The 12,080-nt window shown below is 42.0% G+C and overlaps 1 protein-coding gene across 14 annotated transcripts in view; it reads left to right on the top strand.

Annotated features, from left to right (window-relative positions):
• The window catches only part of CELF1 (CUGBP Elav-like family member 1), a 72,047-nt gene that overhangs the window by 25,974 nt on the left and 33,993 nt on the right, over nucleotides 1-12,080 (top strand). For 12 of the 14 annotated variants that reach the window (XM_082659220.1, XM_082659217.1, XM_082659229.1 and 9 more), the window contains exon 2: nucleotides 10,786-10,826. The exons of the other annotated variants lie outside the window; for them this stretch is intronic. The gene's annotated coding sequence lies outside the window, so the exon portion shown is untranslated. The remainder of the gene's footprint in view (nucleotides 1-10,785; nucleotides 10,827-12,080) is intronic. 14 annotated transcript variants of the gene reach the window in all.

Here is a 12,080-nt window from a genome sequence, read left to right as displayed (position 1 = left end):
CCTATGTTTTTTGTTGGTGTAAATCTTGTCTTCTGAACAGGGATGGGGATTGGGCCTTTTTTGTACCCTCTCTGCTTCTAGGTATCAAGTTGGATGTTCTCTATGTGTGTTTTTTGATGGATAGATCTCCCATTTTACAGAGAGCTTGTTTTTGTAAAAATGAAATCAAAGCACTGACAAGTTTAATTTTGTGGAACAGTGGGATTTTTTTTAGGAGTGATTTGAAGGAGGTGACAGAGATCATATAAATGGGTATTTAAATGTGAGAAGCACTTTTAGGAGCACAATTTGAGAGTGATGAAAGCATGATAACTGAAGTCACTTTTTTTTAAAGTGACAGTATTAAAGAGATATTTAGAATTTGCCCTAGGGCTGCACATCCTTTGGGATGAATCAAGTCATGCTGAACATACGCCCTGATTGGCTGAAGGAAAGGTGTAATTTTTGTATTTTCTGGCATAAAACCTAACTATCTCAGGAAGCGTCTCTACAGAAAGAAGTGGTTTCTGGTTTTGTAGAATTATGACCTTAAGAACAGAAAGAGATTGAGTAGAGTTTCCTGCTTTTCAACAGAATAGGACAAACCTCCTGAGACAAGACCATATGGAAGCATCCTGCTGAGTGCCCATGTGTTTAGGGTGAGGTTGGGGCAGATGGTACAGGCAGGGTTCCTGGCTGCTTGGTCAAAGATTTTGGAGATGATAGAAGTTAGGTGTTAGGTACTGTGGAAGAACTGTTGTATGTTGTATATATTGGGCATGTTAGCCTAAGAGTTGGGAGTGAGCTCAGTGAGAGGATATTGATGTATTTGGTAGTGTTGGGGGTAAGATAAGGGAAAAGGTGGGGAGATGCTGACCTGGAATGATAACCTGCAATTCGATCTTAACCTCCTTCTGAGATTAGGGAGGGGGACACAAGATATGGTGTGAGAAACAAGATTCCAGATCCCTGGCCTCTTTTGTTCTCTAGAGCTTTCAAGCAAGATATTGCAGGACTGTAGGATTTTTCTATTTAAGCTTGAAGCTGTTTTGATTCCTTTTTGAGGTACTAGGCCAAAAGCTGTATTTATAGAACTTGTTTTGACACATTATCTCACCCTGTCCTTTGCCTTCCTTACTGGAATCCGGCTAATGTTGCACTCTGCCTGGCAAGAAGGGTTGATTGAAGAAATGTACACATAGATATACAGCTGAGTGATTGAAAATACCTCCAAACTTTGTAAATAGTCCAGCTGTAATGTTTGCAGTCAGTTGAGTTGCTGGGATAATTTCAAATGGTATAATATAATTACTCAGCTCACACATGGTAGGTATACTGCTGGTTAACCTGGACATTGGCTGTTTCCACACACAAGTTTCTGGCAAAGCAGGAAAAAAAATACCAAAACAAGGTGCTTGTTTTGTAACAGAGCTTGAGTTGGGATTTTTCTTTGTCTCTCATAATTTCAAGAGTTTTCTTTAAAAAAAAAATTTCTGTAGAATAGATAGCATATCCATATGTAGACAATTCAGTCAGTATTCCACTTCTGCAACCTTGTTAGCAATTTTTTCTTTATCCTTCCAGAGATATTCTATTTATGTACAAGCCATGTGTAAACCCTTTCTTTCTTTTTTTTTTGGCTGTGCCACGATGCTTGAGGGATCTTAGTTCCCCGACCAGGCATTGAACCCGGGCCCTGGCAGTGAAAGTGCTAAGTCCTAACCACTGGACCGCCAGGGAATTCCCAGTCCTTTCTTATATAAATATATCCTCCTGATCAGTCCTTAGTGGTACATTGGAACTGCCTTTTTCTCTTTAATAGCTACAGAGTGTTCTATTGTGTCTCTGTACTATAGTTTATTTAACCAGCACCCAACTGATACGCATATATGTTTCCAGTTTTTGCTATTATAAACAATGTTCTTATGTATGCCCCTTTGTATACATCAGGTGTAAGCTTATTTGAAGGCTGTATTTCTAGAACTGGAGTTGCTGAATTGCTGGATTCAAAGGGCATGTGCAGGTTTCACTATTGATAAGATATTTAAGATCATTTTTTATATTTTGCAAGTGCTATTATCAATTGAAGACTAGAAAGATCTTTTCTGTAAATTTTATTAAAGTATAGTTGATTTACAACGTTGTGTTAATTTCTGCTGTACAGCAAAGTGATTCATTTATGCATATATAAATTCTTTTTCATCTTCTTTTCCATTATGGTTTATCATAGGATATTGATTATAGTTCCCTGTACTATACAGTAGTACCTTGTTTATCAGAATAGAAAGATCTTAATGCAGTGTCAGTCAGACTGCTACGCCAGGGCTTCCCTGGTGGCGCTGTGGTTGAGAGTCCGCCTGCCGATGCAGGGAACACGGGTTCGTGCCCTGGTCTGGGAAGATCCCACATGCCGCGGAGCGGCTGGGCCCGTGAGCCATGGCCGCTGAGCCTGCACGTCCGGAGCCTGTGCTCTGCAACGGGAGAGGCCACAACAGTGAGAGGCCCGCGTACCGCAAAAGAAAACACAAAAAACTGCTACCCCAAACAATTACTGGAATGAACATATGACCTGAAAGAAAAGACCTACGGAGACTGTCCTGAAATAAGTTGAACTATCAAAACCAGCAACCATTATTGCTGGAGAAGAGGCATGTTGCCTAGGGTAGGGAGGAGTAGCCCCTCCTTTTAAAAAAAATTTTAGGGGACATGGTGATGGTAGCTGAATCTGCAAGCCAGATATATTTCTTTTACTCTCAAAATGTTAGTTCCACCCATTTATGATCTCTGCCTTAGAAAAACATTTGTGGTCCATGTCTCATTCAGTCCTTTTCCCTTAAAACTACTCAGATGGATATCATGAGACCAGTCATCAAAATCAGCCTATAGGGGGCTTCCCTGGTGGCGCAGTGGTTGAGAGTCCGCCTGCCGATGCAGTGGACATGGGTTCGTACCCTGGTCCAGGAAGATCCCACATGCCGCGGAGCGGCTGGGCTGCTGAGCCTGCGCGTCCGGAGCCTATGCTCCGCAACGGGAGAGGCCACAACAGTGAGAGGCCCCCGTACGGCCAAAAAAAAAAATCAGCCTATAAATTCCAAGTACTTGTTATGCTTAAAGTTTAATAATCACTTCAGAAAAATAAAAGCAAACGAATATTTTGAGTTCCCCTCCAAAAAAGCATTTTACAGACTGGCTTATTTTACCAAATAGAGTGCTGTGACTCCAGAAAGTAAAAATCTTACTGGCTGCTTGTGGAACCTGGGTCACTTAGTCTGCTATCTTCACTTTAGTTCCCTCATCTGGAAAATGGGAATGAAAATGCTGAAGAATCTCCTTTGGGCACTCAGGAGAATAAAGTCATTTCCAGAAGGTTATGTATTATAGAAATGACTCTTCAGAGACATCAAGATTATAAGGTAGTTTAAAAAGTAACTCTGACAGTGTTTTAGAAAAAAAAATTAGTCACATTCTGCCTACATGGTACTAACATATGGTGCAGCCCTGATGAGCTGCACAAGTGGGCTGAAATCAAAATGCATTTGGAGAGAGGAGCAGTAGTGACTCACTAGATGAGACAGATTTGGCCTTATGGCCGGGCAGTGAAACTAAGGCGGAACTGGTGGTCTTTGAACATGCCAAATTTCAGGAAATGATACATGAATATTATGGGAAATTGGAATGACTGAGGCTTTGGGTGCGGATTAGGTGCTTTGTCAGTGTCTCAATCGTTGTAGCCCTCCTCTGTATCTTTAGAACCCCCACTTCTTCCACACAGTGGGGAACCTTTGCTGCCTCTGACTTCGGTGCATGGTTCCCTGTGTCTTTGGGAGGTAGAAGCTGCTAGGCAAATATTTAACACTGATATGCCTGGAACATTGGGTTCAAACTAGAAAGATACATAGGACAGTTAGCAGTTCTTCCCGGAGAAAGCTGCACATTAGCTTAGCTACCATATGTAAATTGCTGCTGCTACATCCAGCAATTTTGTTGCCCAGGGCTGACAGTGCTGCCAAGGAAACAGGAGGAGCTAAAGACAGAATGAGATTCCTACTCCCCTCCCCCTGCAATAGAGAGCTGTATGGGGAGGAGAGAGGGAATACTTAATGGGGATTTGAGAATTACTTGGAGAGTATAGGCATTTTGGGAGGAAGTAGGAAAAGAGATTTTTAAAATGTATTTTGCATTCCCTGTCTGCCTCACCTGAGCACCTCCAAAATGGAATGCCTCTTAGGTGAGATGAACTCTTGTTTAGCTGTGTACATAGTCGTATGGAAAGATCATATAACTAAACAGGAGATAAGATGGCAGATCAGGGAAAGGAAGAAGAACAAAGCCCAACTCACCACCATTCAACTTTGTGAACCACTTTTTGTAGCAGTTTCAGAGGATTTAATAATTATGTTGGGGCTTACCTGGTGGTGCAGTGGTTAAGAATCCGCCTGCCAATGCAGGGGACACAGGTTAGATCCCTGGTCCGGGAAGATCCCACATGCCACGGAGTAACTAGGCCTGTGCGCCACAAGTACTGGGCCTGCTCTCTAGAGCCCGTGAGCCACAACTTCTGAAGCCCGCGTGCCTAGAGCCTGTGCTCCACAAGAGAAGCCACCGCAGTGAGAAGCCCGCGCACTGCAATGAAGAGTAGCCTCTGCTCGTCGCAACTAGAGAAAGCCCACGCCCAGCAACGAAGACCCAACTCAGCCAAAAATAAAAATAAATAAAATAAATTTTTTAAAAAAGGAAAAAAAAAGATGGTGGCTTTGTCAGATAGGTGTTATATTTATTGTTTGTGATATACAGATAAGGAAGATATTGGCAAAGTCAGGCTTTATGCCAATTCTGACTCTTGATTCTTTTTTTTAATAGATTTATTTATTTTATTTATTTATTTTTGACTACGTTGGGTCTTTGTTGCTGCATGCGGGCTTTGTCTAGTTGCCGCGAAGCTTCTCACTGCGGTGCGAGGGCTTCTCACTGCGGTGGCTTCTCTTGTTGTGGAGCATGGGCTCTAGGCGTGTGGGCTTCAGTAGTTGTGGCATGCGGGCTCAGTAGTTGTGGCTTGCACAACTAGCCACAACTGTGGCTCTAGAGCACATGGGCTTAGTTGCTCCATGGCGTGTGGGATCTTCCCAGACCAAGGCTCGTACCCGTGTCCCTTGCATTGGCAGGCGGCTTCTTAACCACTGCGCCACCAGGGAGGCCCCCTGACTCTTGATTCTTAAATATGGGCTGCTCACAAGAAAAATGTTTATAATTGTCACATGAAGAAAGTGTTGCCATTTTGCATAACAGTGTTAACACTACTGAACTGTACACTCAAAAATGGTTAGATAGTAAACTTTTCTTTTTTTTTGGCCGCACTGTGTGCAGTTTGTGGGATCTTAGTTTCCTGATCAGGGATCGAACCCGTGTCCCCTGCATTGGAAGTGTGGAGTCTTACCCACTGGACCGCCGGGGAAGTTCCTGTGTATTTTTTACCACAATTTTTTTTTTTAAAGCTGGGGAAAAATTGTTGCCTCTAAAGAGAGGATGAGCATACTGGCCAGTGGCGAAGGAGATGAGGTTGAGATCTGTTTATAATCTTCTCTCCTAGGGTCAGGGAGAGAACACACGTAGATGACTCAGTCAGTAAAGAATCAGAAGCCCCAAACTTAAGTGTGAATCATGGAAATAGTAGCCACAGAGCAAGTGTCGGAAGGGTGGGGGGAACGGTTTTTATATACCCCACAGAGGAAGTGTCGCGTTTTATCCCTGCTGACCAAGACAAATCAGAGCTAAGCCTGATGTACAGGACTCAGGCTGTTTAACATGGAACAGTTTACTACTGTGGAAGGAGATGCTCTGGGAGTGATAAGAATAGAAGAAGGGCATTTACTGTGTGTTTCAGTGTATCTGTTTAATCCACCTAATCACCGCCATTTTACAGATGAGCAGAACAGTTAGTGGTTAGTTTTTCGTCTTGAGTCCACCTATTTGTTGCTGAATACTTTTACACATTTCATTTGATGCTCTAGTCTTTGAGTAGATTCTACTCACTATTAGTTGTGATGTGTGTGCCCAGGATCCTGAATTAGAATCTGGTGACAACTGCCATTCCCTGGCTGCAGGTTCCTAGGGAAAACAAGTAGAGTGGCTAATCCAGACAAACTCAACTGGATTTAGCACTAATCCCTGGTGGAGTTCTGCATCATGAAGAGCTTGGCTAGCTAGGATAGCTTCCAAAGTTGATCCTTTCATCTGGTTATTTGGCTTTCTAGGGTATGGGGGTGGGAGGACATGCAGTTTTCCAAAGCAGTAAGCCCAACCTTCTTATTGAGCCAGCCGTATAACCGGAGGAAAAAGAAAGAAGTGAGGGCGTTGCAAACAGTCTAAAAGGTAACAAACATTTTTTAAAAGCACGATTTTCCTAAGTCATTCCTATTATTTGTCTTCTGTTCCAGTTAGAGATTTGTACAGTGGCTTGAGTGTATTCTGGGCATCCATTTGGTTCCTTTTGAGATAATGTGTATAGTTAAGTCCTCTTTTACAGGTGAGGAAATTGACACTTAAGAGATGTTAATGAACTTGATCAGAGTCACACGTCTACTGAGTAACAGCAGGAAGTTTTCACTACCTTTAATCAGATCTCTCTCAGGACAGTTGAGACTTTGGACATTTACCTACTTAACAAGATTTGCCTAAGAAAAAAGGTCAGGTTCAACTTTATGGAGCTCAGCATTTTAAACGGTCTTTTCTGTGGTTTGTGTGCATGATCTTCCTTATAGATAGTTTTTAACTTGATGTTCTACAGGACCCAGACTGTTCATTGTAGAGCAACTTATTACAGTGGAAGGAGATGCTCTGGGAAAGATGTGGCTAGGAGAAGGGAGTTTACTGTGAGCTTCAGTGTATCTGTCAGGCTTTCAACCAAGGTTCCAACTGCCTGGCATTATATTCATTCCATCCAACTCCTTCATTGCCTGGATTCATGTGATCTTGAGAGTTACTTCATTGTATCTCTTCTCATCTGTAAATGGAGATAGAATAGGTAGGAGCATTAAATGTAAAGCACTGAAAACACCGCATGGCGTACAGTACTCAAAACATGTTAGCTTTTATAATTGTAGCCACTTGTGAATGACTGGACATTTCTCCCTACTTTCTGGTGATAAGGGGTGCAGATTTTAAATACCATATACCATCAATTTGAGGATGCACGCATTGATTACCATTGATGGCCTCTTAAATTCCTTGATTTGTGATAACCTGTTAGATTCGAAGAGAAAAATCTGTGCAAAAAACTATTCATCTCAAAGCTGGATATAAAATCAGTGAATTATCTATTGTTTTAAATTATCCAGGCCTGTTTTCAAATTTCCCAGGAGACCTGTGGTTACCCTGAGGGCCAGGAGAGGCAAACAGGTAGGATCTGCCTTGCCCCCCTCTGTCTTCAACCTGAACAGCTTCACCTTTATGTTTATGGGAAAAACACTGCATTTAAAAACATTTCAAAAATCTCTCATCTGGATAGTTCAGTTCTTCTTTAGCTCCCTGCTTTATTTATATCCAGGTATTATTGAGAGCACTTACTAACAATTGTTAGTAAGTTAGTGAGTCATGTTCATGAGGCTAGGGTCATGGGTTCAGGCCTTATGTAGGTCACTGAGAATTACTGTGCCTGTTACCAGCCTCTGTATCTGGAGTTTGGTTCAGTGCATACTATGTAAGAGCTGTTGATGGTGACTGAGTCAGTGCCCATTTATCTTACTGTAAAGGACTGTGTTTTGTTATTTACTCAAGATACAGGCCAGCAGAAAACTCTGAAAAATAGGAAAGGTTCATTACCTTGCCTACACTAAGGGAGGTGTGTAGGAGATCTGAGACCTTTCCTATCAGCCCTGAGAGATGGTACTGTTCATTCACTCTTGCATCCTTGAAACATGTAAGTTCCAGGATATATTCCAAAACCAAATATAAATTATTTCCAGATTATTTATTGTGGGATAGGTACTTTGCCTTTCAGAGTCCCCTGTACCACTGACTTGCCAAGTACAATTTTAATACATCATGGCAGGTCATGTTTGGAACATCTAAACATATCACGAGCAGACAGTCCTCCTTGTTTCCCTCCATCCTCGTCTGTTGCGTTGCTCCCCACCCCACCTAACTTTTTGGTGCTCCTTTTCCCCCCCTAACTCTTTTCACCCCTCTTTGGAACCACCTTTATGCCTCCACACATAGTGATTAAGAACATGAAGGTAAGATTAATAGAAATAGACTCTGTGGAGCTCCAGGGAATTACAGGACAAAGGTAGTTCAGGCTTCCTCACAGATCTTAATGCATTTAGTTTGGTTCCCCACAGAAATGAAAGATGTAAAAAACTCAAACCTGAAGCTTTTAGTTTCTATTTAGCTTTCCTCTCTCCCCAAAGCATTTCTGTTTTCTTACAGACAAGGCAACAAAATGTAGGAAAATTAAAACTGGAATGACAAAGCTTTTAGAGAAAATACTTGGAACTTCCCTGGTGGCGCAGTGGTTGAGAGTCCGTCTGCCAATGCAGGGGACATGGGTTTGAGCCTTGGTCCGGGAAGATCCCACATGCCGCGGAGCAACTAAGCCTGTGCACCAGAACTCCTGAGCCTGCGTTCTGGAGCCCGTGCTCCGCAGCAAGAGAAGCCACTGCAATGAGAAGCCTGTGCACTGCAGTGAAGAATAGCCCCTGCTCACTGCAACTAGAGAAAAGCCCATGCGCAGCAAGAAAGACCCAGTGCAGCCAAAAATAAAATAAATTTTAAAAAACAATAACACCATTCACTTAAAAAAAAGAAAAAGAATCCGCCTTCCAATTCAGGGGACACGAGTTCGATCTCTGGGCGAGGAACTAAGATCCCACATGCCTCAGGGCAACTAAGCCTGCATGCCCACCAACTACTGAGCCCACGTGCCTCAATGAAAGATCCCGCATGCCGCAACTAAGACCTGATGCAGCTAAAAAAACTAAATTAAATTTTTTAAAAAAGAAAATACCTTCTTGTGTTGTGTATTAGTCTTCCCACTGTCCTCCTGCAAGTGACTAGGGCCTGTGTGGAGGAAGATGGTGTGTCCTTTTTTTGTGTGCTTAAGTTTTCTTTAAAACGTCTTCGGGTGACTTAGTAGGATGATTAATATCCTACTTATGTGTTTGTTTTTTAAATAAATAATTCACTTTCCTTTTTCTCTTGGCTATGCAACTAAGGTTGTTCCTTAGCCCCCTATATATAGGGCCGCTATGTTCTCTGGGACCTAGATGTGTGTCCTTCATACTTTTAATATAATGGCCCTTCTTAACAACCCCAGGCCTCCCTTTTGCTCTTTGTATCCTGGAGATTCCCCAGCTAGCATGCAGTATGAGTCTGGTCTCACAGGGTCACACACTAGCAGTGTTTCTCAACTGTTCCATGCAACATATTGGGAAACATGACTCCTTGGTCTTTTATTTACCCTTTATATCTTCCAGAATAAAACTAACAAGTAGACATTTAACTTGTTCTCTACCCTCCAAGGTAACAACTACTTCAGAGCCCTCTCACGACACACTGTCTCAATAAAAGTTTATACTGCCTAGATGGTCACATTTCTCAAGAGAGATAGACCATGGGCTCTGGAGTTAGAATCCCTCATGTAGATTATTTTAGCATCTAAATTCTTAGAGTAATCCCCACCTTAAATGGTTATAATGATACAGGATTGAATGAGGTGTTGTGAACTTAGAAAATGTAAGTTCCTTTCCACTTAATAACTTGATGATGTAGGCAGGTCCAAGAAAGTGCTTTTAGAAGTTTTTTTTTGTTAGTGTAGACTTTGCATTAAAATGGTTGGGAGCATCATTACTTCATTAGCAAAATTGAAGACCAATTAGGTCCATATGAAAAGTCAGATTAAGTACTCAAGCACCCATTTTATGTCAGTCAAGAAATGTCTTTGTGTTCACGGAGGGTAGGTAGAGTGTAGTGTCTCACAGTGAGTTCTGGTTCTAGCTTTGTCTTTGAGAATTCTTACACTTTCCAGAGTAGACTTGGTGACTTTCAGCAGTTCTCTGTAGCCAGGGCCAGGCAGAAAGTACAGTTGGCAGGAGTTGTAGATGGAAGTTTGTAGGAATTTGGGCAGCTTTTATAGAATCAATCTTGCAAGATTGTTCAATAATGTTTAAAAATGAAACAGACTGGTTTTGTGGTTCCTCTGTTTGCTTTTACCTTCAATTAGCTTCCCCATCTTCCGATTTTTTGTTGGTTTCAGTGGTTCACCACTGTCCTGGGGCCACCAATATGCATTTACAAGGCAGGAACTTGGGGTTGCCTTTGAAGAGCTTTATGCCTGGCACCAGCCTATTCAGGAAGGTTGGTTTGGGGAAATATCATGGTCTCTTCACATTAACAATATGATCGTTAATTGCTAAAAGGATTATACAACCTTTAGCTTTACTGTAGTTTCCCACCCAAAAGCAGATGCTAAAAAATGATTGTTTTGGTGACCTAGCTGTGCTACAGTTCAACTTCATAAATCCTAGTCAATGTTTTGCTGTTTGTTGTGACATTTTGTGGTAAGCCTCTTCTTAAGCCTTTTAGTACTTTAGTTCTCCATTTTTAAGTTGATGGTGTTCTTAAATTAACTTTGAGATGTGAAATGTAATTTATCGTTAAGGTATTGTATACTTTAAAAATGGGAGAGGGAGAGTTTGTTTTTTATCTTCAGTCTTGGTGACAAAGGGGCTTTTCCTTGGAAAGAAGCTACATATCTGGAATTATGAGAAGTATAGGCATGGCCCACTTATTTTTCTTTCCTTGGTTTTTTAGAGTGAAGACAGTAGTCCAGAGAGGGAGGTGGAAAGCTACAGGTATGGGCTAACTGCTGGATGGGTGTGCTCTGTGGTTTTCTTTTTAACCTTCTTGCATGAGGCCTGTTTTGCAGAAGTGAAAAAATTGCCTTCAGAAAAGTGATGGCTTTTTTCCTACATTATGGGATAAATTTCCTGTTCCTAGGAAGCTAGATTTTTTTTTTTCTCTTTTTGAACTCTTTCTCCTTAGCTGTTTCCCAAGGCAGGCTTATCTCCCATTTGAACTAGCTGCTGCCTAGTTCTAACAGCTGGGGCTGGGCAGAGGGTGGAGAAGGAGAGGGGAGAGGGGAGGGAGGGTAGGTATGTATATGTATGTACATCTACACACAGCAGCTGCCCAGCTAGCTTTCTTTCCCCTTTGCACTTCATAGCTGGAAGATCCCAAGTAAACAAGAACAAGGATGAGGACAGAACGTAGTGGATTTCACACAGATAATATTACCCTCCTGGAACCAGAAGTTGTTCAACATACTGATATTTATTTATTTATTTATTTTGCGGTACGGGGGCCTCTCACTGCTGGGGCCTCTCCCGTTGCGGAGCACAGGCTCCGGACGCGCAGGCTCAGTGGCCATGGCTCACGGGCCCAGCCGCTCTGTGGCTCGTGGGATCCTTCCGGACCGGGGCACGAACCCGTGTCCCCTGCATCGGCAGGCGGACTCTCAACCACTGCGCCACCAGGGAAGCCCAACATACTGATTTTTAAATCAGCACTGGGGCCTAAATAAAGCTTAAGCTTACACTATATTGTTATCAACTAACAATTACACTTAAGTTCCAGAACTATTTTGGGACCTGAAAATATGACCTGATTTGAATGGTGGTCACAATTTGACAGGACAGTTTATTTGGTCAGGGTTAGTTAGTCCCAGAAACTCCAAGGAAGGCTCTGAGCTTAACACTTTTGCTGAGAGCACTAAGCATGGAAGAATGTCTTTCTGCTAGTCCTTTGACACTGACTGGGGAGAAGATAGTAGTGATTAAGGATAGGGAGAGGAAATGGAAAAAGATTTCAAAAAAGGTAAATTTTCTTGCCTTCAACCTTGTTCTATCTTCTCATACACCATATATGATAATTTTACAGGCAAACCAACTTGCACACAACAATTACTAAACTTAGTGCTTTTTGTCTTACAGTGGTTTTAGATTTGGAATGGAAGTTTTTTTGTGTTTTTTTTTAAACTGGAAACTTTATCCAGAGAAGATATGCTTTACAATTCTTGGAGGTATCTTAACAACCTAGAATGAAACTCC

Source organism: Grampus griseus (assembly GCF_964374135.1).
Source record: "Grampus griseus genome assembly, chromosome: 8".
Lineage (NCBI taxonomy): Eukaryota > Metazoa > Chordata > Mammalia > Artiodactyla > Delphinidae > Grampus > Grampus griseus.
Note: the sequence above shows the minus strand (reverse complement) of the source record. Positions and strands in the feature narration are given on the sequence as shown.